This window comes from Melanotaenia boesemani, chromosome 1 (assembly GCF_017639745.1).
Source record: "Melanotaenia boesemani isolate fMelBoe1 chromosome 1, fMelBoe1.pri, whole genome shotgun sequence".
Classification (NCBI taxonomy): domain Eukaryota; kingdom Metazoa; phylum Chordata; class Actinopteri; order Atheriniformes; family Melanotaeniidae; genus Melanotaenia; species Melanotaenia boesemani.
The window spans coordinates 7298144-7322208 of record NC_055682.1 but is presented as its reverse complement, the minus strand read 5'-3'; the positions used below and the strand labels follow the sequence as shown (position 1 = coordinate 7322208).

At 38.4% G+C, this 24065-nt stretch overlaps 1 protein-coding gene across 2 annotated transcripts in view; it reads right to left on the bottom strand.

Moving 5' to 3' along the window:
* Positions 1–24065, bottom strand: part of nav2a (neuron navigator 2a) — a 234295-nt gene that overhangs the window by 78863 nt on the left and 131367 nt on the right. The window lies entirely within an intron of this gene.

The window sequence follows — 24065 nt, the reverse complement described above, 5'->3', positions numbered from 1 at the left end:
AAGAGAAGTGAGTTTATATTTCTGAGGAGATCAAAAAGGGGCACCGAAAGGTTGAGGTGAAGTTGCACAGAATATATTTAGGAAACTGACACCTTTCGAGTCTATATTTATTTGCAGCCTTGAATACACTTGTCTGTGAACTGCCGAGGCTCTGTTTGACAAGTGCAACTTCAGAGTACCTTCCACCCCGCAGAGATCTGAAACATGTCTACCTTTCCTTTGACATCTCACTCATTATTTTTCACTTCCAGCTCTTTAAAGTAATTTGATTTCTTGAATTTCATGTAAACAAGTTGTCATGTTACAGTAATGGGAAAGTGGAGAGATATAAATTAGTAAAACTAATTACCACAAGTATGTTTCTCATCTTTGAAATTTTAAAAAAATTATCCAGCATTTTTATGGATCCACTAGAGTTGTTATCGTTTATGTGGATGCATTCCTGCATTTAAATGGGATAATGGGATGCTAGCATTGCTAAAAAGTAGCAACGCATATGAGTTCAGAAGTAACACGTAAAAGCGGTTCCTTCTGCACTTTACAACAGAAACACGACTGTAAAAATCAAAATAAATCTGTTAGTCTTGAATGCATGTCCAGGATTAGGGTCAAGGTGATCCAAAAAAAAATTATTACAAACAATTTAGAGTAAGGTGTGCGACACAGTATCAAACCTTGATTCTTAGTGTTTGCAAAATAAACAGACCTAAAAGTTTTTCTGCCATACTATTTAGCAGATGAATCACTGCCTTTGTGACGGCTTACAACAGGTGTGCACACTTCAAAGGCCTGTAAACACACACACACACATCCATACACTCATCTTCAAGCACAAGTTTAAACGCAAAGGCTTTATGAGAGTGCAAGACCACACATTATATACAGAAAAAGAAAACTTAAGTTATAGAGGTAGCAATTTTTTTCCCCATAAACGCACAATAAAAACAAATGGTCTTAAGTGACACACTGAACTTAAAAAAAAAGTCTTAACTGGATTAGACTATCTCTTCAATTCACACTGTCAGCTGGTTTTAGAAAAAAGGAAGTACAATAATAAGAAGCTTTTGTGTGAGTATGAAAGCTTCCTTTGAAGTAGTTTCGGGCAAGCAAATTGAGGGTTTAGGGTGTAATTAAAATCAAGGTGAACTGGGTGGCTGTCATTCACAGAGCTGCATGCCACAAGAGGGTCAAATAGCCTGAGGGTGAATGAGGAGCATGGGCATGCTGGGAGAGGAAAGAAAAGTGCGAATATTATTACAGGTTGCTTTTAAGTTTTGAAAAAGGTTGCTTATCCAAACACACATCTCTGATGTCTTTTTACAGATCACACAGGTCAAACCTTTAAATCAGGTATTCAGAAATTGTGAGATTAAAGAGGAAACATAGATCAAGCTAGGCAGATTTACACAATTTCACACATAATTATCATGTACACTGAGCAGCTTAGCTTTTTGGTCAGCACCTTTATCATACAGTCCTGTACGTTTCTCAACTTTGTTTCCAGTAGCAGTAAGTTACCTTTCAGACAAAAATGCTTGTCAAACACAGTGTATGGTACTTCCATAGCACCAAACAGGACAGACTCTTAGCAATTAGCTAGCTAACTGATGAAGTTAGCAATCTGATTAAATTAGCAACTAGCTGTTAAAGAAAGTGAAAAAATCATTTGATTATAAAGGTGCTGATATACTGGTGAAGACTTAAAGTATTTACTTGGCATTCGCAAGGTAAACATAAACAAATGAGTCGCTTTGTGTTTGGCTAACATTTGGTTTAAGTTGTAGATGGGACTATGACTGGTTTATTACCTTTGATATTTTATTTGATATTTTATTTACTTTATGGTGTAACATTACTATTAAGTGTCAGTATCATGGATTACACAGTTTTCCCTTATTTATTATTTTTCACACTCAAGAAGAACAAAAACAACTGCTTTATCAATGGGTATCTTAACTATTTTTATGAGTTTCTTGTAACTCATTGTAGGAGTTTCTAATGTAGTTTATCAAAGCTTATTTTGGCACAAGTTTTCTTTACTTCTGTGTATATGCCACTACTTAACTGCAAGTCTAATAAAAGCTTACAAACAAATGTAGGTCCATAAAACTAATCTGGCAAAAGTGGTATGTTTCCATGACACATAAATTACAATGAAGAATGACTGAAAGACAGACAAATATGCAGTTTGTGCCGAGTCTAATTTCTCCTGATTTGATTAAATCATCTAAATAATGCAACTTTGAAGTTTCTCCTCCAAGTATAGCACATTTAGAGCCAAACTGGTCTGGGTGTGCTGCACCGACTCCACAGTTCAAATAAACCCAGAAGTAAAAGAATAATTTAAAAGGGTGAAAAGGTGGAAACAATACAGATTAGAATAACAACTGGGAATAGTGGTTTCTTATTTGTAAAATGGGGGAAAAAACAGTTTAAAGAGCTGTAAAGTTGCCAAATTTCCCTATTGACACAATACCAATTTTCTGTTTAGCTCTCCTGTGTGCACAGATGTAGATGAACTCAGAATAGACAAAATTCATGTCAGTATCAATGAGTTGTGTGCAACTAAAAGAAAGTTATTTGATAGAAAACTTGGAAAAAAAGAGAAGCAATTATCTGAATCATGCAAGCTCAACCACACATTTACTGGAAACTATGATCTAATAGTTGCTTTAAGATCTGCAGGAAAAAAAAAAAGAAAAGTAATGAACAAGTGGTGATGAAAGGCAAACATATGAATTGTGGGACATTTTAGGGGGCTGTGTGGTTTGTAAAAAAGAGTATTGACTCCATATTCAATATCCATCTACTGGACAGAAATGAGAAGTTGTGGTCTCACGTCCAGTCTTTTCATAAAAGAGAACCACTTTACATTTTGACAAAAAAAAAAAAAAATGCAATCATTAGATAAATAAGAAGCCACAATTTGGTCTAAATGACTGGGATAATAAAATTATAGTTCATGCAGATTACAAAGGATGTCATCTAAAGTTTGACCTTTTCCATGTGATGGTGTTACATGCTGGTATTCCTCTGCCAAGGCAACAGTCTTGGAGGAGATGTGTTTTCTGCTAGCCCTGAGATTATGCTGACACATCAAATTTGAATTTTATGAAGTTTGATGAATGGTAAAACATGAGTAAAGGAACAATTTGCTGCTGCTCCTAAACAGTTAGCAAAATATGGTATTGATGATGCTGAAGAATTCCATTCTCTGAATGTCATCCCAACTGTACCAAATGACACGTGTCTTTACAAAAGATTAACAAGTATCAGGAATTTCCTATTTGATTGTTAGATTATCATTGTCTTCTTCTGTGGTTACATGTGTCCTGATCTAAATTAAGTATTTTGCTAATGTTGGATTGTGTTGGATTTTGCTACCTTAAATGGAGCTCATATATTCAAATATTATAAGAGCTTGATTCATGGTGTATTATTTAGCATCTTATGCCACTTTGTATTTGCCTGATGTGCACATGTACAGAGGGGTTTTTCAAAGGGGGAAATCCCTCCAATCCCAAAAGCTCCCCAACATTCTCCTCATGGGATTGTGAATCTTTTTTAGGAGCTGTAAATTGGTATTGGAGTCAGGGACATTCCCTTTATTATAGAATGAACCACAACACTGATTCATTCACATTATCATGGCCGAATGGAAACTGTCACATGTAGTCTGCTGGGCCCATTGAAATTCTGCTTTAGGAATATGCCAGCTTCAGGAATAAATATGCCTCAAGTTAGAAGTAAAGGTTAATGGTTATTAGACAGTTTCAAACTTTGATAAGAAATCAAGGATTTTTAATTCAAAAGGAACATTTACTGGATAAGTTTGACTTTTTTTAAAATAGTAATAGTTAATAGTAATCTCAAAGACCCATTTCTTCTATCACTGTGCACAGACAGCTGGCTGAGCCCGTGTAAACAGACATCGACATTTATTCAAAACACTGAAAACTGAAAAACATGCTTTGTCAATTTCCAAGTATTTACCGCATAAAAGCCATATGCATGTTCACATAATAATGTCTAATTTAAGCCCTTGGTTCTTAAAAGCCTGACAACAAGCAGAGTGAGTCACTCTTTCATACAGCTGCATCTTCTTTTCACACAAACAAATTTGATGCACATCCAGCATCCCTGCTGCCTCGGTTTGCTGAGTCATAAAGCTAGTGTGCCATGCCTACAGAAGGGCATGACGCACACAGGCCGCCCATGCAGGGCACACTGAGCCTGGTCAGACATAGGAGGAGGACAGCCAGAGCATCACACTGTCAGAGTGCCCTTGAGCTAAAGGAGAAATGAGAACAAAGATTTTTACTCTGGTTTGTCCAAACTATTTCCAGCAGAAGCAGAAGTTCTTCAAATGTCGTGACATATTGCAATTACTGCTCACGTGTGCAGCTTTGCATTTGTCTGAACTTATCAGCTATATCTCACAATTTGTTTCACTCTAGACTTGCATCTCTTTTTGCATCAATATTGACTTTAATGTAATAGATTTTCTTAGAAAAACACAGCACTGATGTTAAAATACTGACTGGGATCATTGCAGCTGCAAAAATATTGAGGTAAATGTCCAGGTACTTCCAAAAATGATCAAATCACAAGCCATCATATTTCTATGTAAAAGTAAGTAGGTTTAGAAAAATTCATCACAGCCATCAATATGCACAACTTAAATTGGATAGAAGGTGATGATGGCTAATGCTTCTCATCTCCTCTTCAGCCTCTGCAGTGTTTCTGCTCACTCTTCTTAACTGGCCAACTCAATATTTAGTTTATAGGGCTTGTTTACAATCTATAGTGATGTATAGCATGTCAAAGACAATTAGCATTATATAAATACAGAGTCAGACAAAAGCAATCAGTTTAAAAAAATGTGTGAAATAAGAATATTAAATCTAACAGCATGCCACCATAAACACTTCCATGCAAAGATAGTAACAAACCTCCTCCTTAATGCTGCAGATGCTCACTTTTGTTTGGTCATACTGCCATGCCAGCTCTCTCTTGCAGTGCAACATTTTTGTCTATGAATAAGCAGCTGCCAGCTGGGAGGTGAATCAACTACTGAATCCACCTCTGTACCTTCAAAACAGAAAGGCTAGGCTGAATACTGGCAGTGTGAAAAGATTTTCTGTACTGTGGTTTACTGTACAAGACACCCCTTATTTCTTTAGAATTTGCATAAATGCTTAAGGTGGTGTTGGGCAATAATCCTTCAGGTTTTTTAGTTGCTTTTTCTCTCGTTTTCAGTTCAGTAAGTCTACCTGACCATTTTCAGAAAATTGTGTTTTTTGTATGTTTGTTGAGCCACTTAACCCTGACGAGAAATATTCATGAATAAAAATGGAATCTAACCTACACTGTCAACACATAACAGATAACATTTTAAACAGAATTTTTAGGTATTTTGTTGCCAGTAGGCTGTTGCATAACAAGCCATTTCTTCCAATTTTTATTATTAGATCTATGAAAAATAAAACAGGTAACAATGATAGAAAATATCAGATGAAATATTAGATGATTCCTAATGAGTCATTATGGTGTGTAGTGTGTCCTTTAAAAAGCTGGAAACTGGACAAGTAGATAGCATAGGAAATGTGATGTTCTTAAGAAATGTGAAGAAGCCACTCTTAAGGAAGGGAAACAAGGGAAAAAGGCTAAGGTATGCCAAATGACACAAGAAGTGAACTGAAAATCAGTGGTTGCAGGTCTAATGGAGGAATGAATCCTTTTAGATGCAACACTTCCCCAACACACCTGAATCAAATGAATGGCATCTGCAGAGCTGAATGACATGTGGATGAGGGAATTGAGCCGTTTGATTCAGGCATATTGGAGAATGGTTGAATCTAAATGTTACAGGATAGTAGATCTCGAGGACTGAACTTGGGTACCCCTGCACTAATGCATATTAAAAAAGTTTCAAAACAGCTCTGAAAAGAGGCTCCAACACCTAAATTATTACTGATATCTGAAGGCACTGTAAGCATTTGGGGTACCGTTGGAAATGTGACCTCTATGTTGTTACCTGGAAATGTGATGCTGTCAGAGAGTTACTTTGGAGCAAGTATTCAGAGAGCAAACATTTCAACATGAATATAAAATGGTATGCAAAGGTTCTTGCAAAGGGAAACACTGATTATGTTTAATCTTTCTCCACAACAATTTGGGTATATGTATTTTTAACCTGCTAATGTGGTACACTTTTACTCCTACAGAGGGTTTTTAAAGTATTTCATTACTGAGATGCTTGTTGAGGACCATTTAGTCTCCATCTGAAGCATGAAAATCACAAAGGAGTGGCTAAATATTTCCTATTTTCTCATGACATCAAACCACAGCACCTCAGGTCTGTCCATCAAAGATCTATGTCAAAGGTGCAGCTACAATTATGCTGATAACTTAAGAGGGACTAGCGTTATTACTTGCAGGGTCCAGTAAGAAACCTAAAAAGCATGCCATATTGAAGTAATCTGTCAACACAAGTAAGAACCATAAAGGGACCACAGCAGGACAAAAGCTGCTATAAAATGCTATCTTTCACAAGAAGCTTTCATAAGGAGCCAGGACTTTAACGGCTCTCATTATAATTCAGGTAATGGCACTGAGTGCTGAGGCTACACAAGACATGCTCCGATAACGGCACTTTCTTCTGCCTCTTCAGAGGGAATCTACCTTTGAACGTCAAACAAAGTCAACTAAGATACAGGCCTGTTCCAGAGACCACATTTAGGATATCTAGAGGTTTACAAGGAAGACTTAAATCCCAACAGTAAGCTTCCAGTCATGCATTAAATTCCCAGAGAACCTGCTTCTGTCAAAGGCTCCTATAATAAATCCTTGCTGTTAGAAGAGATCCAGTTCTACTCCTGATGCGTCTATTTCAAGCTGACCTTTCCTCATATAATGTTCTCTCGTAAGTCCCCTCTGTTAATGTTGGTGGTAAGTGGTTTCACAGTATTACTAGTTTTCATGGTTTCCTATGTGCTGTTTGGTCTTACAACAAGTAAAAATCTGTTCAGGAAAACAAGTGAGCTGAAAAATCATCTGAAACTTTAATTTCATGAAGTTCCCCCCTCTGTTTTCTTACCACTTTGTAGTTTTCACAGGAGAAGCAGCTGTAGCTCCTGGCTGGCACCTCGAGGCCACCATACTCTGCCATGTCTCTTTGATGAAGACAACTAACAGGGCAAAGCAAACTAAAAAGCAGAGACTCCTAAACATTCAGAATACCAGAGAATAAAAGCATTCTGTGTGCAGAAGATCGGTTAATTGGTGACTCTGTGTGCTTACCCCCTTCACAGCTGTGTAACAGTGTCTTTATGAGTTGATGCCTGTAGGAACATGACATGCTTTACTCCTCTTTACATAAACTTTTCCCTTATCTGCGCCTCTCTCACTTGCAGACTTCTTGTGAAGCCTGAGACATCCTGACACTCTTAACCTCCCTCTCCCCCCTACCGTCTCTGGGTGTCACTCACTCTGCCCGAGTCAGCCACTCTGATTCAGTTCCTCCTCCTGCTACTGCATAAACATCAAATCAAAAATGGAACTTTTTTGTTTTTAACCATTTCATATTTAAACACTTTTTTACATTTTATCGCAGCTTTATCATAAGTCTTAGAGACGGATGATGTGCTTTACAAATAAAGTGGATTGGATTGGAAAAACCCTGTTTTCAAAAGTCCATCATTTTCTTCACCTCTGTCCATCTTAGTTGGGTTCTGAAAAAGTTAATTGTGTTTCTGGATTTATTTTATTTTATTATGTTTTTATCATAGAATTTTAGCATGTGCTGTCCCCTCGTGTTTAAGACAGACAGTATGAATGTGATGGATGTCGTTACAGAATGCAGCTGATCTCCCAGTGACTAGCATGACATTTTAGTGTCCTTGCTGCACACCTGGTGCTGTACATTACAGCAGGCCAACACACACACACACACACACACACACACACACACACACACACACACACACACACGCACGCACACACCCAGAGGCACATATCAAACGTGGGAGGTCTGAGGTGTCAGGTGGTGGGTTATACTATGCTTTTAAATCAGCCATCGTCTTATGTCACCAGGTAATTAAACTCTAGCCAGTAGTTATGTGTTGACATGTGCACTGTCCTGCTGCATGTTCATACAACAACATGAATGACAACACACTCTATGGATGATACACAACTATAAATGACTTTCGGAAGCATAAACACATCAAGCTTTAACAACTGAATGAAATATATGAACAGCATATTTGGCTGGAGACTAATAGTGATGGTGAGATTTTGGGATTTAAACTGAACTTGCTCAAACAATGGCTTCATAAAGAAAAAAAGAAAAGGTAAAAAGGCTGAAAAAGAAGAAAATAAGCCCTGAAATACAACGTTATTTGTTGACCTGCATGTTTAATCACCAATAGCTTCAGTTATGCTTTCATACACTTGTTGCTCTTGTTCTTGTTCATGTCTCAGTATATATCTTACAGCCTTACAGTCAAATATCGTATTGACTTAAAAACTTTTCGGCTGACTATGACTACATTGCTGACTATGACCTACAGCTCGAGGCGCACCCTTCGGTCTTCAGGTCAGAGCCTCCTGAAGGTCCCAAAGACTTGTTTTAAAACCCAGGGTGACCTGACTTTTCAGGCTGTAGCCCCCAGACTCTGGAATGATTTGCTCCTGTCCCTCCGTTGGGTCAACACTGTGGACTCGTCTAAAAAGCAGTTGAAAACTCTTTTATTTACTATTATAGTCAGGAAAGCTTTTTATTGCTGGTTATTTACTTTATTAAATTTTTTTAACTGGACCCATTTTATGTACAGCACTTTGTGATTTTTATCTGTGAAAAGTGCTTTATAAATAAACTTTACTTACTTAATAAATCATAATTGTTATTATAAAGCTAGAGAGATTCATTTAAACATTCACATCAGATCCCAGAAAAGGTACAAATATTATTTTTTCTGGCTTTTTTTAACAGAAGGACTGCAAAATTAGTGTTAATGACTTGAAGACACCATTGTAAATGACTATAAATGTTTCTATTCTTCTGCAATTAGTAGTATAATTAAATATATTCTATATTTAAATAAACTTGTCTGAATCATTTGAATGCAGCACAAAAGTCAGGCATTTTCAAAGTAAGGGAATCAGATCCACAGTTGGCATCTCTAATAATGGAGGTCACAGTAACACATCTAATAGGACCAGATGCATCATCTACTGTGTTTATATATGTGGTTTCCCAAGATCAGCTCGTGAGTTTGTTAAAAGATGTCTTAAAATGACAAATCCAATAAATCCTCAGCCTTTTTTTTTTTTTTTTTTCTACCACAACTCGTGACATTTCTGGTCTTCTCAATGTGAAATCTGACTAATGTAAGAACTTTAACACTACTGAAGCATGTCAGCAAACATTTTGTGTAATTCACCTCTCTCTCTGCTCAGTCCCATCAATAATGACTCAGCATCTCTGTGCTGCTGCAAGCTGAGGGTGACATGTGGCGACACATCCCCTCTGACCCAGCCTAGGCCATAAAGCAGATGGTTGATTGGGGAATGATGGATGGACTGATGCAACACTAACTTAATCTAAAGACGGATACTGTGAGGGGAGGGAGTGATTGGTGAGAGTTTCCTCACCTAAACACTACAGCAGTGTTACTTTTTCTCTGCTACACCCCAGTAGTCAATCAATAGACTATATGTGAATTCAGGAAACCTTCTCAGCTCTACTACATCAACACTAGCTAAAGAAAATCATCTTCTGCATCACTCTTATTCAGCACTAGCAGATGGACAGATGGCTTCTGAAATATCAGTGTCCCTTATGAGAAAAGAGGACCACAATCTGCTTTTCACATCCTGCCATGTGGTCACCGATATTTTCAGTGCTTGCTCCGTTTGTTGTGGCTTGGTCAACAGAATCTGCTCGATTCACTATTAATGCAAAATAAGAAGGAAACGCTGGGCCAGTAATTTTCAGATAAATTAATATAAAACATAGTAAAATAAAATTCAAGAAATATACAGAAAATAAACTTGAAAAAGTTACTCTATATTAACTTGGAGAACTATTTTCACCACTCTCTTCACAGTGAGTTTAAAAAGAAAAACCATTTAAACTATTTCAATTATTCAGTCAGCCGTTGCCAGAAAAATCACAACTACTGCCAAGCAGTTACCTCAAAGAAACACAAAAGTACTAAAGAATAAAATTTTAAAAATCTGCTCCTTGACCACTACAGCCTGGCTCCAAATATTTAAGTAAATTCTCAAAGAAACTGTGTTAAAATAATAGAGTTAGCCAATTTTTCTTATTCTTGGACTCATTTAGTTGCTGGATGCAGCATCACATAAAAAGAAACCACTGAGCCTATCTGAGCCCTGCACATGCACAAGCATATAATTGTTAAAGAGGCCAAAGAAAACATGTCTAGAAGCAACTTAAATAAGTCAAGTGATGAGCTAGGTTGATGTTACAGTGTTAGAATAACACTGCATGTTTTTAAATATACTGTTATATATCAGCAATGTACAGACATGCTTACAAAGAGACAAAATTTACAAGGTGTTTGTAATGCAGTTTGATTATTCTAATGAACATTTTTAAAGCATTAGAATGTGGCATATGTGCGAAATCAGTACTTGTGTAAGGTAACACTCACTGTGTCAAAATAAAATGTATTGCAAGCTAGCAGAGAACATTCATACCACATCAATAAAATTGTGATGGTGGAGCAGGGTGTGAGTATTAGGATTACACGGTGGATGCACATGGAGTATACAGGCTCCTTCTCATTTAGACCAGATTCTTTCCTGTGTGCATCGTGAACAAGTCCAACTTGGAAAGTGCCACTAGTTGCAATGGCTACACCAGGGGTGTCAAACTCCGGTCCTCGAGGGCCCGTATCCTGCAGGTTTTCATTGTTTCCCTGAGCTAACACATCTGACTAAAATTATTGGGTTATTGTGAAGAAGTTGACAAGAAGCTGTTGGATCCATTTGATTTTATTCCGGTGTGTTGGAACAAGGAAATAACTAAAACCTGCAGGATAGCGGCCCTTGAGGACCGGAATTTGACACCCGTGGGCTACACATATCCCTGCAGTGACCATGAGCTGCTGGTGTTTGATCTGTCATTAAAGGAGACGCAGCAGGATGGAGAGGAGAACATAATTTTAACTGAAGATGTGAGAAATTCGGCTCTTGGTCCATTGCAGCAACCCTCCATCTCACCCCATCCCACCCCACCCCGCATCCCAGTGTACTCACACAGGCCTCTCAAGTGGCTTTAACCCGCAGAATGCTGAAGCAGACCAGCTCTAAATAAGTCCTCATGTCTCTGCTTGTACTCTGTTTGGCACATGAAAGACATGTGGTTTTGTGAGGCCATACGGGGCATAAAGCAGACCAAACAACTTGGCCAAAGCTTTGCTGTCGTAACATGAAGACAGGATTCGACATGAGAAAGCCAGGACACTGTGTGAGTGTTTTTGTACATGTAGATATCTGCATTTCCATTAACTGGAATCCCATGAGGTTTCCCTATTACTTTAATATTTAGTGGTGACAGTAATGCTCTTATGGTTCATCCAGAATATGAGAACATGAACTCATAAATGTCAAATTTCAAAATTTGCCAAAGTGGTGCTTTGGTTACATTTGAAATGAGCTATGTCTGCCATGCCACCTAATCAGCACAAATCCTAAGACATGCAGTCGGATGCTCAAGAAGTCACAGTGGCAACACTGTCGCGTTTATTAAAGAAGGCTTAGCTTAGTACTGCATGAACTAGTAGGACACGTACATTGATGAAACCGATTTCCATGTCCAGAGAACTCTCACACAGCTGCTTCTTTGTACTTTTAAATCAGTAAACACGGCCTGCAGTACTGAAGCTTTTTGAGGCTTTCTTAACTCCTAAAGATCATTTTAAAATGCTTTCTAATACAATGCATGGGTGTGTCCCCTTGTCTGGTAATCAAAGACACATCCCTAATGCTATTGTAATCTATTCTACTGAAACCAGATCAAAGATCTTTGTGTTATCCACCTTCCAACTTTGACTTCGTTTTCAGGTCCTTTCCTGGCAGTTTAAACATGTAGTAGCTGGTTGATAAGCTGCTTAAGACGAACTTTAGAGGATAAATAACAGTAAAAAGTATAGCAAGTTATTCTTTTGTTTCAACTGACACTAAAGAGGTGATCCCATTTTACAAGCTGACACCAATTCAGAGACTTTATCCAAAGTCTTCATTTCAGAATTCCTTGAATTCTTGGACATTTGGCATACACATGGTGACAGGTGTACGCCATGAGTAGGTGAAATTCTGAGATCAGCTGGCTAAATTTGGACATGGTTTTGCTAAAAAAATATAACTGAAAAGCAAATATGTAGTAAAACAGATGTTGTGGCTACTGTGTGTGGGTGATACACACACACACACACACACACACACACACACAAGTATATGCCTTAACAGCAAAACTATAGTTCCATTATTCTTTTATCTGCTGTGAGTGACCAAGACTTATCTCGTAAATCATGGATTTTCATTTACACATCAATAGGTCACACATTTATGGCAGAACTATAGCAATAAAAAGAAATCAATAGACTTGAATATGAACAGAGAGGATTATGGACATTGATCACACTTCATAATAAAAAAAGGAAGGTCATTTTAATTTCTCTAAGTGTGCACACATATTCTCCCCTGCAATCCTTTGTCATTTACGAACAAATAAATACACACTGCCCCTGTGGGCCACTGGCCTCCTGTCAGTCATGCCGTGTGGACGTTAGTGGTCTGTAATTAAACTAGCTTTCTTATCAGCTCATCTCTAGGCTCTGGTAATAACCTCCTCTGCTTCCATCTCCCCTTCCTCTCTGGGCTCATAGGAGATGCAGATAAGGACCGAAGCTAAAAGAAAGAAAGATGCAGGAAAAGAAAAGGAGAAAAGTGTGTGTGTGTTCCAACCGCTTGTGATACGTGTAAACTCAACAGGGTTCTCATTATATGAAATAACTTCATTAAACCTACTGCTTCCTACTTGTATTACTCACATCATCTTTTTAAACTGCCTTTTTTTCTTATTTGCTTACACCACATGGCCTATCTGCACCTGACCAGCTCTGTATTTTATCGCTGTGTCCCAGATCCTGTTGAATATTTACTGCCTCTTTGACATCATATCACGTCAAACAGTGGGTAGCAAAGCAAAGTAAATTGCTGCCCTTTTTCTTCAGGCAGGAAAATGAACACATATAGACATGCTGCAAATCTACAGATGAAGCCCCTACCAAGCCTGTTTTAACTTTCCATGCAGACATCAAAGTGGCCTCACAGTCAGGTGGGGGGAACCAGGATGTATTCATTCACCAGCTTTCTCTGATATCAACATGACTGCCACTAACCTATTTCATGCTTGATTTCCAACTCAACAACCACTATAAGTTTTTCTTTGATTGATACATAAACACACAATGGGAAAGAAACATCTGATGCTGCCCTTAGCTTCAAGAAAGAAGGGAAAGTTAAAGGATGTGTAAAATGCATTGATAAAAGAACTATCAGCATCGGAAACAGGCCTGCAGGGCTGTGATTTCATGCAGTTATTTCAACAGTAAAGACCCAAAACAGACATGGTGCTTGACCTTTGAGGTGACCTGACAGCGTTCAACCTACCAGTTTCATGGTGAAGTTGTTCTGCTCCCAGCGACACAACATCAAACTCATGTTGCTTCCTGCAGCTTCCTTCCTTTGACACACCTGCCTCACATTTATGAAGACTGCTGGTGGCCCCACTCAGCCCACACATAAGACTTTAGTTTCATGTCTACAACCAACTCGACCCAATAGAACTGCACCAAAACACAAAATCCACAAAGATGAAAATGAATCAAGCAGGGGTTGCAGGTTTGAGAAAAAATGTCTTGAATGATGCAGCATGAATATCCAGAGGGATGGTAAAAATGCTGCTTGTTCAAGCCCCAGCAGGTCTCTGTTTGCCTGAGGGGGGGAGTTCAGTCCTTCCAGCTTCTCTCCACCCTCTCAGGGACAGAGAGGAGGGAAAAATAAATGCAGGAGGTGAAAGGCAAGAGGAGCTCCACAGCCTCTGCTGCTGCTCTGAGAGGCAGCCAAACCAAACGCACTGAGAGAGGGAGGAGGCGTGGACCCCCTCCTCCCTTACCCACAGCAACACATTGTGCTATTGCTCTTCAATGGACCATTGGTCATATGGGGAGGAGACAGAATAAGAAAAGGATAGACCTCTTAACCTTTTTTCTACCCCTCCCCCAACAATCCATACCACCCCATGACCAAAAAAAAAAAAAAAAAAAAAAGTGAGGGATAGGGAAAACAAGAAAAAGGAATGATCACTGAACTCTTGATAGTAGTTTTTGGAGACCCAATAGTGGGAAGTGTGGTGCTTACAGGCCAAACTTGTTAAAACTCAACACTAACCACCCCTTTTCCATTATTATTTCTTTAACCAGCTTCTCGCTGTCAAAAAAAGCCAAGTTTTATTTTCCTCAAACACAGATGGAGGAGGCCGCTCTGATCTGCCGTCACTCACAGCAGACTGCAGCGGCTGCTTTTCAGTATTTATGCTCCTACGTACAGAAGGTTCATAACCTAAGTATTTATGTATGTGTGAGTGTGTGTGTGAGAGAGATTCCACAGTACAGGATGCCCTCTGTTTGAGCGTGTTCCAACCCCCTGTGCACACACACCCCACTGCCGACCACAAATTACAAGCCGAATTTGAATTTTGGGAAAGGCCCAAGATTTACAGAGTGTTCCCACAGTAGGGGGATGCCTGATCTCTTCCAGCAGGCTGAACAAAAATGCTTTAAGCTCTATGAAACAACAATAATATAGAGGTCATGTAGCCAGTGTAAAGTAACAACCTGTGGTAATCGAGCTTAAATGTTTGTTGTGCTTTTAACTGCCAAAAACCACAACACATACAGCTTAAAGTTATGTATGCACTAACTGGTAAATTATAACTGGTTTTAATGTTTTTATTGTTTTATTTGATTTGATTTTATTTGATTGTGCAGCACTTTGGACAGCTATATTGTCGTTTTTAAGGTGCTTCATAAATAAAGATGGTATGGTATAACTGGAAAATTATGCATTCATGTCTGCTTGCATAGAACAAAATGGCTCAAATTTACCGCAGACAGAAACCAGTTAGGACAAAAAGAAATACTCCTTTTTCTTAATGTTAACTCCTACATCCAAATGTTGATTGCTAGTTATTCAACAAAAATATATCTCATTAAAACTTACATCAGTAAAAATTACTGACAATGGCTGGAGACTGTGATGGTGTCTTCAGGTGAAGCCATGTTGAGTTAATGTCACTGACTATCTGTTTACTAAACATTGATCTACATCGATTCATTTTATAAAAAATCTGCAAGTAGCTCAAAAGAAAGGACATTCAGGATTGTTTTCATGCCTAAAAACCTGATTTAGCTGTTTTAGTTGTTTTCCGTAATTTCACATAAATGGAAGGGATTGTAATAAATAAGCATGAGACATGATTGCTGGCTCCTCGGTTCAAAGTTATATCATGGAAAAATATGAAATGTCAGCAAACACTGAATCCAATCAACCAATTAAATATTGTATTAGTGATTTACATCCCTAGTGTTCACATTAAAAAGCCTGCTTGTAATGACTGGCTAAAAGCTCAGGTTAGGACCAAACTGTAGTTTTCATCTTCGGGATCATCCCGCTGTTTAAAGGTGATTGGTACATTAAATGTACGTACCAAATTTGGTTGTAATCCATCCTAAACTTATGGAGAACTTTCACCAACAACAGTGCCAACCAATGACTCAAGCCAGAACAAGGGCAAATTAAAATGAAAAGGTGACGGTCCATACAGTGTTGAAGACCAAACTTTTAACCAGTCTTAAACAGCAATATAAGGCTGCACATAGTCAGTGTCCACTGCACTGTATTTGAAGAGCATCTGTAAAAAACACTGCACAAAAACAGATAAGTCAACTCAGCCTACCAGCCCACTGAATCGTCATTCACACATTACTCCCAACCAGCATTGATTTAATGCCATTCTGGCTCTACAAGCAGGGATATGTCAGTGTTTAGTGCTTGTGTTTAACAGTTTTAGTGCAGGCCTTCAACAAGCTCATTAAGTGCAGCCACCGTGAATGGATAGAGTACGTTTCCTTTCACAGTCCCAGATAAACCACAGTCCATCAGGGACAATAGGGGTCCCACACTGTGGAGGGGCTTTTGTTTTGGGAAGCCCCCAACTCTGAGATCTAAAAGGTGGGGAGGATGGCCTGGATGATGATGGGGGGTGAGACGGACATGCTGCCTTGCCTCTCTGCTTGGGTGAGGGTAAGGGGTAAAGGGGGTGTTCAGGGACATATGGACTTCCTGGGGGCAGAAAGATGCAGACAAAAGTAGCTGGACAGGGATCCAGTGTTGGCATAATGACTGACTACATTATCTAACTTCCTATGATCTTCTCTATGATCACCATACAGTTATCGTCATGTAAGGTCAAAAAATTGACATAGAATAGAATAGAATCGAAATACTTTATTAATCCCTTTGGAGAGTCCTCAGGGAAATTTGGGAACACATAATTTAATAAAAATGCACATAATTTTCTATTTAGTGCAACATGTTACATTACACTTAACTCGCAGTTAAAATATGATCCATTTGCAGACATTCACCCCACTTGTCTAAACAAGCCGATGTAAATCTAATGTAAAAATACAGCCTTAAATGTTTAAATTCATCATACTGACAGTGATGCTGTCTGTTGAGGCCACCTTAGTGAAGGTTATTAATTATTAAATCAAAGGTTAGCCTATCTTCAACGTCCGAAAAACTATATCATATTACTATTTAGAGGCAATTGTACTTTTAAGAAATGTTTTCTCAAAGTAAATCAAAGTAAAAAATACTTAACAAGACTTTACATTCCCCCAAATTCCCTATCGATACGTATTTAAAAAATAAACAGAAGTCCTGAATTTTTATCCAATTCTCAATAAAATTTGTTGTAAGATTTTGAAAAGCTCCCAGATCTTAAATGCAAAACTAGTTATATGTCAAAAACATGTTGAAAACTTGCCACTATTTGTCTCTTTCTCCAATACTGAGAAATGCTGGATCCATCTACCAATAATGTTCAAGCTAGGCTGAAGAAAAGTGCCTAAATTAGAGACAAGAACCCCTGTCATGTTGGCTGTGCCTGTTAAAACCCGAATCAGCCTGTAGAAGCCATGAATTCAACCTGAGAGAGATTTAACTGTACATATTGGAACCCCAGTTAAAGCCAGACTCAGATGAGGAGTCTGTTTTGCAACCCAAGCAAAGGATAACACATTAATTGTGTGGAGAGCGAAGTTAGAGAAAGTCGCTGACATGGTGTTAGCTTGTTGTTTGTTTTCAGATATTTTAGTATGCTACAGCAAAGTCTCACTTGCCTAACCTACCCTGAGTTAAAGCATTAAGCTCTATTGTACAGCCTTGCACAGATTCAACTCAGTGTGGTTGGGATCAGACATATGTGGGAACATGAACAAAAGAAAAAAAACCCTCATAAATACAGTAAACTAGAAGAAGGTGCCAGATCTTCCCAAATGAAAAAGCAATGTTTTACCTCTCAGTCAAGTTTAACTGTAAAAGTTCATCAGTTTTAGTATTCAATGTATACCAGAGAAGCTTCGACCTTGCCAGCATCCACTGAATGAATACAGATGTACTAAACAATAAGCACACACAGTTATATTCTGTACTATAACACTTGGTACGATTCCACATCCAGGTTGAAATGGGAGGAATAAAACAGCTTGAGAAACTCCCAGAAGCAGCGGGAGAACAGAGCTGAAAGCAGTGATGTGAAAATCTACTCTGTCATCTTTTCACAAGCAGACAACGTTGAAAGAAAGCCAAGCAATATTTCATAGCTGTTGTCGTGCCTATTTACACTCAACAATCACATCCAACTCAGAGCACAGCTGGAAATCAGGCAGACCTCTGCAGCTTGGAGCGCAGACTCACGCATTAAATACACTGTAAGATATGATGGTTTCATATAGTGATTTGCTTAACAAATACCATATGAAATCCTGCAGTACAAGGTAAGATGCAGAGCAAGAGCAGATGAGGTAAATAAAAACCAATCTAAACACAAAAAGTGATTTCAACAAAACAATCTTGGACTTTTTTTATTTCTTACCTGATGATTTAAATGCCCCAAATGTAACGTTTATATTTACTTGTTCCTCGTAGTCAAATAAGTACAAAACATACAAAATAACAAACAAGATAGGCTAGATAGACCAAAAGGTGTGTGGTTGGTCTTATGAACTAATACCATAGCTCAGCAGTTGGTAAAAATGTTACAACTGATGGGGGGAGGGAAACCATCTTCAAACATAAGGGCCAAAATGTGATAAAAAAATGAGCATTCCCATTAGCACAAATTTGTCTTTGGAATTACTCAGTGTAGATGGAAACCATTTCTTGACAAACACAGTACAGCTACATGCATGAACACCCTTTATAAAAAGTATTTTTTATACAAATAAATACCCCGTGAACACTTAGCCTCACCAAAATCAAAATTTTGTATAAACCTTTGCACTTCAATAATATAATCATCATTGTTTTTGGCTAATTTGTTACTTCTATTTACTGATTTACCATAGTAAATTAATGTCTTTATAGTCTTGTGTGTTGGACCAAAATTTTCCTGACAGATGTCACTGGCTCCACGGTGGCTTCAAAACAGCATCCCAGTCCTGCTTAACCTTGGGCTTGATCCTCTAGGGAGGGTGACTTCAGCCTTTCTGACCTCTACCTTTTTTTCACCCTGCCTCCATCTTGCAGACAGAGATGATGCCGATTGTGTTAGCCTAACTGCCTCTGCAGATCTGACTCCTCTGGGGGCGCCACTCACAATGCTCCATTTGTGAGCACCAACGAGTTCCATGTGACAATTGATACAAGGAAAGCAGAGAAGGAGAAAAAACCAAAGTGAGGAGGGCACCTTGGAGGGAGATCAATGGAAGGATGTTGACTCAGGAGAAGCAGATGCCCGGTCTTAATTAATATGGTTATGTGCTCAGCCATGACCTCACACAGGAAGGAGAGAGGACTACCACACAGGAAGTGGAATCTGATCGAGACGCATTAGGAATAGATGAGGTCATTGCAAATGGAGCCAACTGCCATACGATCACATATGCAACCCCCCCCCCCCCCCCCCCCAAAAAAAATATATAACTATTTTATGGTACTGAGCATGAAAAAAAACTTTTAGCAAGTTAGATTACAATAGAAAAATTTGATGGAAAGAGCTACATTTGTAAAAAAAAAAAAAATTTAAAAATCATGTATGTTTTTATACGTGAAGTGGTTTTTGCCTTTTTCCAATAAGGAGAGAATTTAACTTCTTCTTCAAACATGTTTTGACATACAACAGAAACAATCAGCTGTTTCGTTTTTTAGAAAGGGAACAGGTCTCAGAACTTCCTGTCAGTCAACTCTAAAAAAACTCCTGGAGCTTTTCCATGCCAGCCAGAGATAGTGAGTCCTGGGTCTGCCCTGAGGTCTCCTCCAGGTGGGACATGCCTAGAACACCACCTCAGGAAAGCATCAGGGAGACATCCTGACCAAATGCCCAAACCACCTAAACTGGATCAGATCGGTGTAGATATGCAGGAGCTCTACTCTGCGGGAAGACTGAGCTCCTCATATTATCACTAGGGGGTAAAGCTAGCCACTCTTCAGAAGCAGCTCATTTTAGTCACTTGTATTCACAAAGTCATCTCAAAAGCCCCAAAACCAAAATAGGTCAGAAGCAGAACTTTGTGAATTGACAGCTTTGCTTTCTCTTCACTACAGCAAGCAACCCACCCACCACTGCAGCAACATTTCACCCCCAACCAAAGGAGGGTAATCAATCCTTTTCCATTTGAGGACCATGGCCTCAGACTTGGAAGTACTGCTTCCCACTCAGCTGCAAACCATGTCAGAGAGCACTGGAGGGGCACTGGAGTATCCATGGACCCTACGTCTTACAGGACAACTAACATGACAACAGCTGAAGGTTTCCTATACTGAATCCTGAACTCTGAATACTTTAAGTATAGATTCAGACACTAAGACATATTGCTAAATATACTGCTACTCATGTGACTCAGTCATAGTTTACAACAGGTTTTATGTAATGGATGATATTTAAAAAAGGTGTTTTATAGATTTTTGATGTTACAGAGCTCAGTGTCAATGCTCTCTGCTGACTAAGGATACAAATTGGAGACATTAGTGTTTAATGTATATGCATGTACTCTGCTGTATGCATAATGCTGTCTGGGGGGATCAGATTGTATGTGTCCTATAAATGATGTACACATTTAATAATTGTTAGCTTGTGACTGATAAACCAGGATGCATTAGGTATAAATATATCTCAACACCTTCTACTATATTACATTAATCTACAACTGCTATCTGACTCTAATTAGCTTAATTTATTAGTTATAAAGCAGTTTAAAAATGAGCCAAATGCACATTTTCTTTAAATAATATTTTTTTTTTTTCCAAATTGCCTTTAACAGGTAGTTAGACTGATATTTTAAACAAAAAGAAAAAGAAAAAACATATGGATTTTGGATTGTTCTTCAGCAGAGATATAAATCCTGCAGGACACGCTTCACTGTTGTGTTTCTGCTGCAGAAGCTGCCTGATGCCATTAAAGCCACAGCCTTCAGGCCTGCTGCTATCTCTCCATCTGACAGCAGTTTGTCTGTGCCTGAGGCTGCTGTTGGTATCGCAGCCGTCAGGTTGCCGCAGTTTAGCCTCACGTATATGCAGGAGAACCACCTCCGTGTTCTCTGAGAGAGGACACACAGGTGTGCGGTTGCTCTTATCAACAGCAACACGGGCTTCCTCCTGCCTGATGCTGATAGTAACACACAGAGTTGCTGCTGGCTGAAAAAGCTCTTATCTTGAAAGTGTCACCTGTCAGGAACTAAAGAGCGCTGCTTTGATTTAAACTTGATAAAAAGTATTTGTATTTATTTTTTTTTACATAACAGTGACATTTACAACCATAAAAAGATATTCATAAGTTAAACACGAGGATAACTCATGAGTCCATACAAAGCTCATCCCAGTTCCTCAGCTTTTTGTCTGAACTCAGCAGTCTGTTAAAACCAGGTTATTCTTGTTCAACAATGATCTCCCCAACGATGAGCCAATAAAACATCCATTAAATCTGGCTTTAACTTGCAGCACCTCCTGAAGAGACATATGTCAGAGTGGTTCTTTGTCATGGTAATAAAAAACGCAATATAGTCACCCAGAACCCCCACCAATCTGCCCAGCCATGGACAGGCAGAAAGGCATTAGCAATCCAAAGCAGCATGCTGGTGATTTGCCTTTCACTCTCACCTGCTTGGGTCTCCAGGAGACTCAGGCTGGATGTAAAAGCCATAAAAAAGTCATTACTGCCTTTCACCGGATGCTAGGAGGAGGGGAGAGACTCCAGACACCAGAGAGATCTTTTTAAGGGGTCAAGTGAGATACTGACATTTACAGACTGCTGATACTAAAATTAGTTATTTTCAGCTATAATTCAATTGTTCTCACTTTGTGGTCTTGTTATGAGAATTTGATTGCTAAGAACTAAAACCTAAAATAATTAAAACCACCTGAAAAACCCGTCCATATGTTTTATTTATTTCATATAACTTTGTTTCTTATATTAAAAAAGTATAGAGATCTCTGCTTTCATTCTAAATGATTACATTTGATCATTATTATTCTATACAAACGTGTTCATCATGCATTTTTAAAATTAATGACAGTATGCTGCAGGTTTGAAATGCAGATAAATATCCTCTCTTAATGGAAATCAAAAACAACAATCAGCATGTTTTCATGATACTTGGAAAAAAAAATGCATTACTTCAACAAAACCTAGACTTTTAAAATCCAACATTAGTCCAAACAGACATGCATAAAATCTAATCGCCTAAAGCTGCACTAACACACCCAGATAACGCAGTTTTAACTCTATTATGCCCTGCATGTATAAAGCGCAACCAGTCTCAAATGGATCACAGTGTGCTGCACATGCTCCAAAGCTTCATATTTTTTGTAAAACAGTAAAGGAAAAATGTATTTAATACAACTGAATTTCCCTAAGCTGCTTTTTTTTTTCCTTTTATCAGACAGCAAAACATATAAAATAGGAGTCAAAAGTAGCAAATTATGGCTATTAACTTAAAGAAAACGTCAGTGAATTCAGCTGCTCTTACATGTATAATAATCTGCCTTGCAGAAAACTAAAAACAGCCAAATGTTTGCCTAAAGTTTGTTGTATCACACATACTTAAGGGAATAAGTTGATTACCCTCCTGTGCAAATATACTGGCTTAAAGATATTTGTCCAGTTAAACACAACCACATCTCAATTCATTTAAGGATGTAATGGCAGTCACTGGGATTTTGCTTTCATAGCATCAAATGTTAGGCTTCATTAGACTCCAGATGATAATTTAATGCAAGATGGGACAGCATTAACTGTTTCCCAAAATATATAAATAGTTACAATCAGGTTTCAAGAATCAAAGATAATATCCTCTAATTGCTTGTCCTATGGACCCAGCAGTGAAAAATAGGTGATGAGGCCAGTAAACAGTTTTATTTAACTTAACATTTTATAAGTTATATTGTACAATGGATTTCTTGTTAATCTACTGATCACACAATTGTGTCAGAAAATGAAATTCAACAGAATTTGTCACAGTTTCAGCCTCAACTATACTTAGACATCTAAGAGGTCAAACAGATATTACTTCAGGAATTATGATGAACTAAATGCCATTCCTGATCTTTCTTCCTTTTCTTTTTCATTTATATAAAACTTGTATATCAGTCTGAGTCAAACTGCAGCCTTTCCATTGCAATTCATTCATTAGCTTTGAATTCATAATAATCAAACTAGCTCACTCGTATCTGGGAAAGTAATTTCTCAATCAAACCAAAACCAGTGAAATTATACTCAATTTGAATAATTTAAATAAGGAGCAATATAATCTCAGGCAATTACTTATCTTCAAGGATGGAAGAATTAATGAAATGCTGCATCTCTGGTGACTCAATCTCAGCGATGATTTAATATCCACACCAAGCTCTTTATTGCTGATTAGGGGGGTCAGTCTAATCAATGCCAGTTCCTGGATTATTTAACACAGGATGCTCTTGGTAAATATTAGCTAAGGTAGCTGCTAACCGTCTCACCTGTCTGACTACTGGGAATGAAAATCAGATCACACACTGTGATGGGTTTTCACAGTGAGTCTAATAAAGCCTGGATTTGTACTGAGTCTGCTTTAAACCTTTATCTTTAAAGATGCTTATTAAGATAAGACTTCCTTATCACACTGGCACACAGTCAAATCTCTATGTGGATGTACTCGTGTGAGAGATTGTGACTCTGTATTAGTGGTTATGTGTGTGTGCTTTACATAAATTATAAAGGTCCAAGTATGCTCCATAAGGCAGCATTTATTTTTCCAGGGTCTCCTGAACCTTACATAGCTATAGCAAAAAAAGTAATGAGCTGGCAGGAGCAGAATTTGGAATACAAAGAAGAGGGATATGAAAAGAGAGGGGGAAAGGGGTTTGGAGGCGTTAATAATTAATAAAGTGAATACCGTGACCTTGCACACACATGCACGCCGTGGCTTGGGTTTGTGAATGAAAACAGGTGCAAAAGAAATGTCGACCACTAGAGGGCAGCATTGTATCTGTGCAAGGTGAGGCTCAGTAATGGAGGCAGTGTTAAGGGTTAAAGGTCAAAAGGGCTTTATATTCATGTACAGTCATACATCAGAAGCATAAACACACACACACACGTCGCCAACCAGCTTCAAATATCTTTCACACATTTACAGATTATCACCTTCACATCCGATTTAGAAACACACACATGCAGTCTTTAACTGCATCCTGGCTGCGTCCCTCTGCCT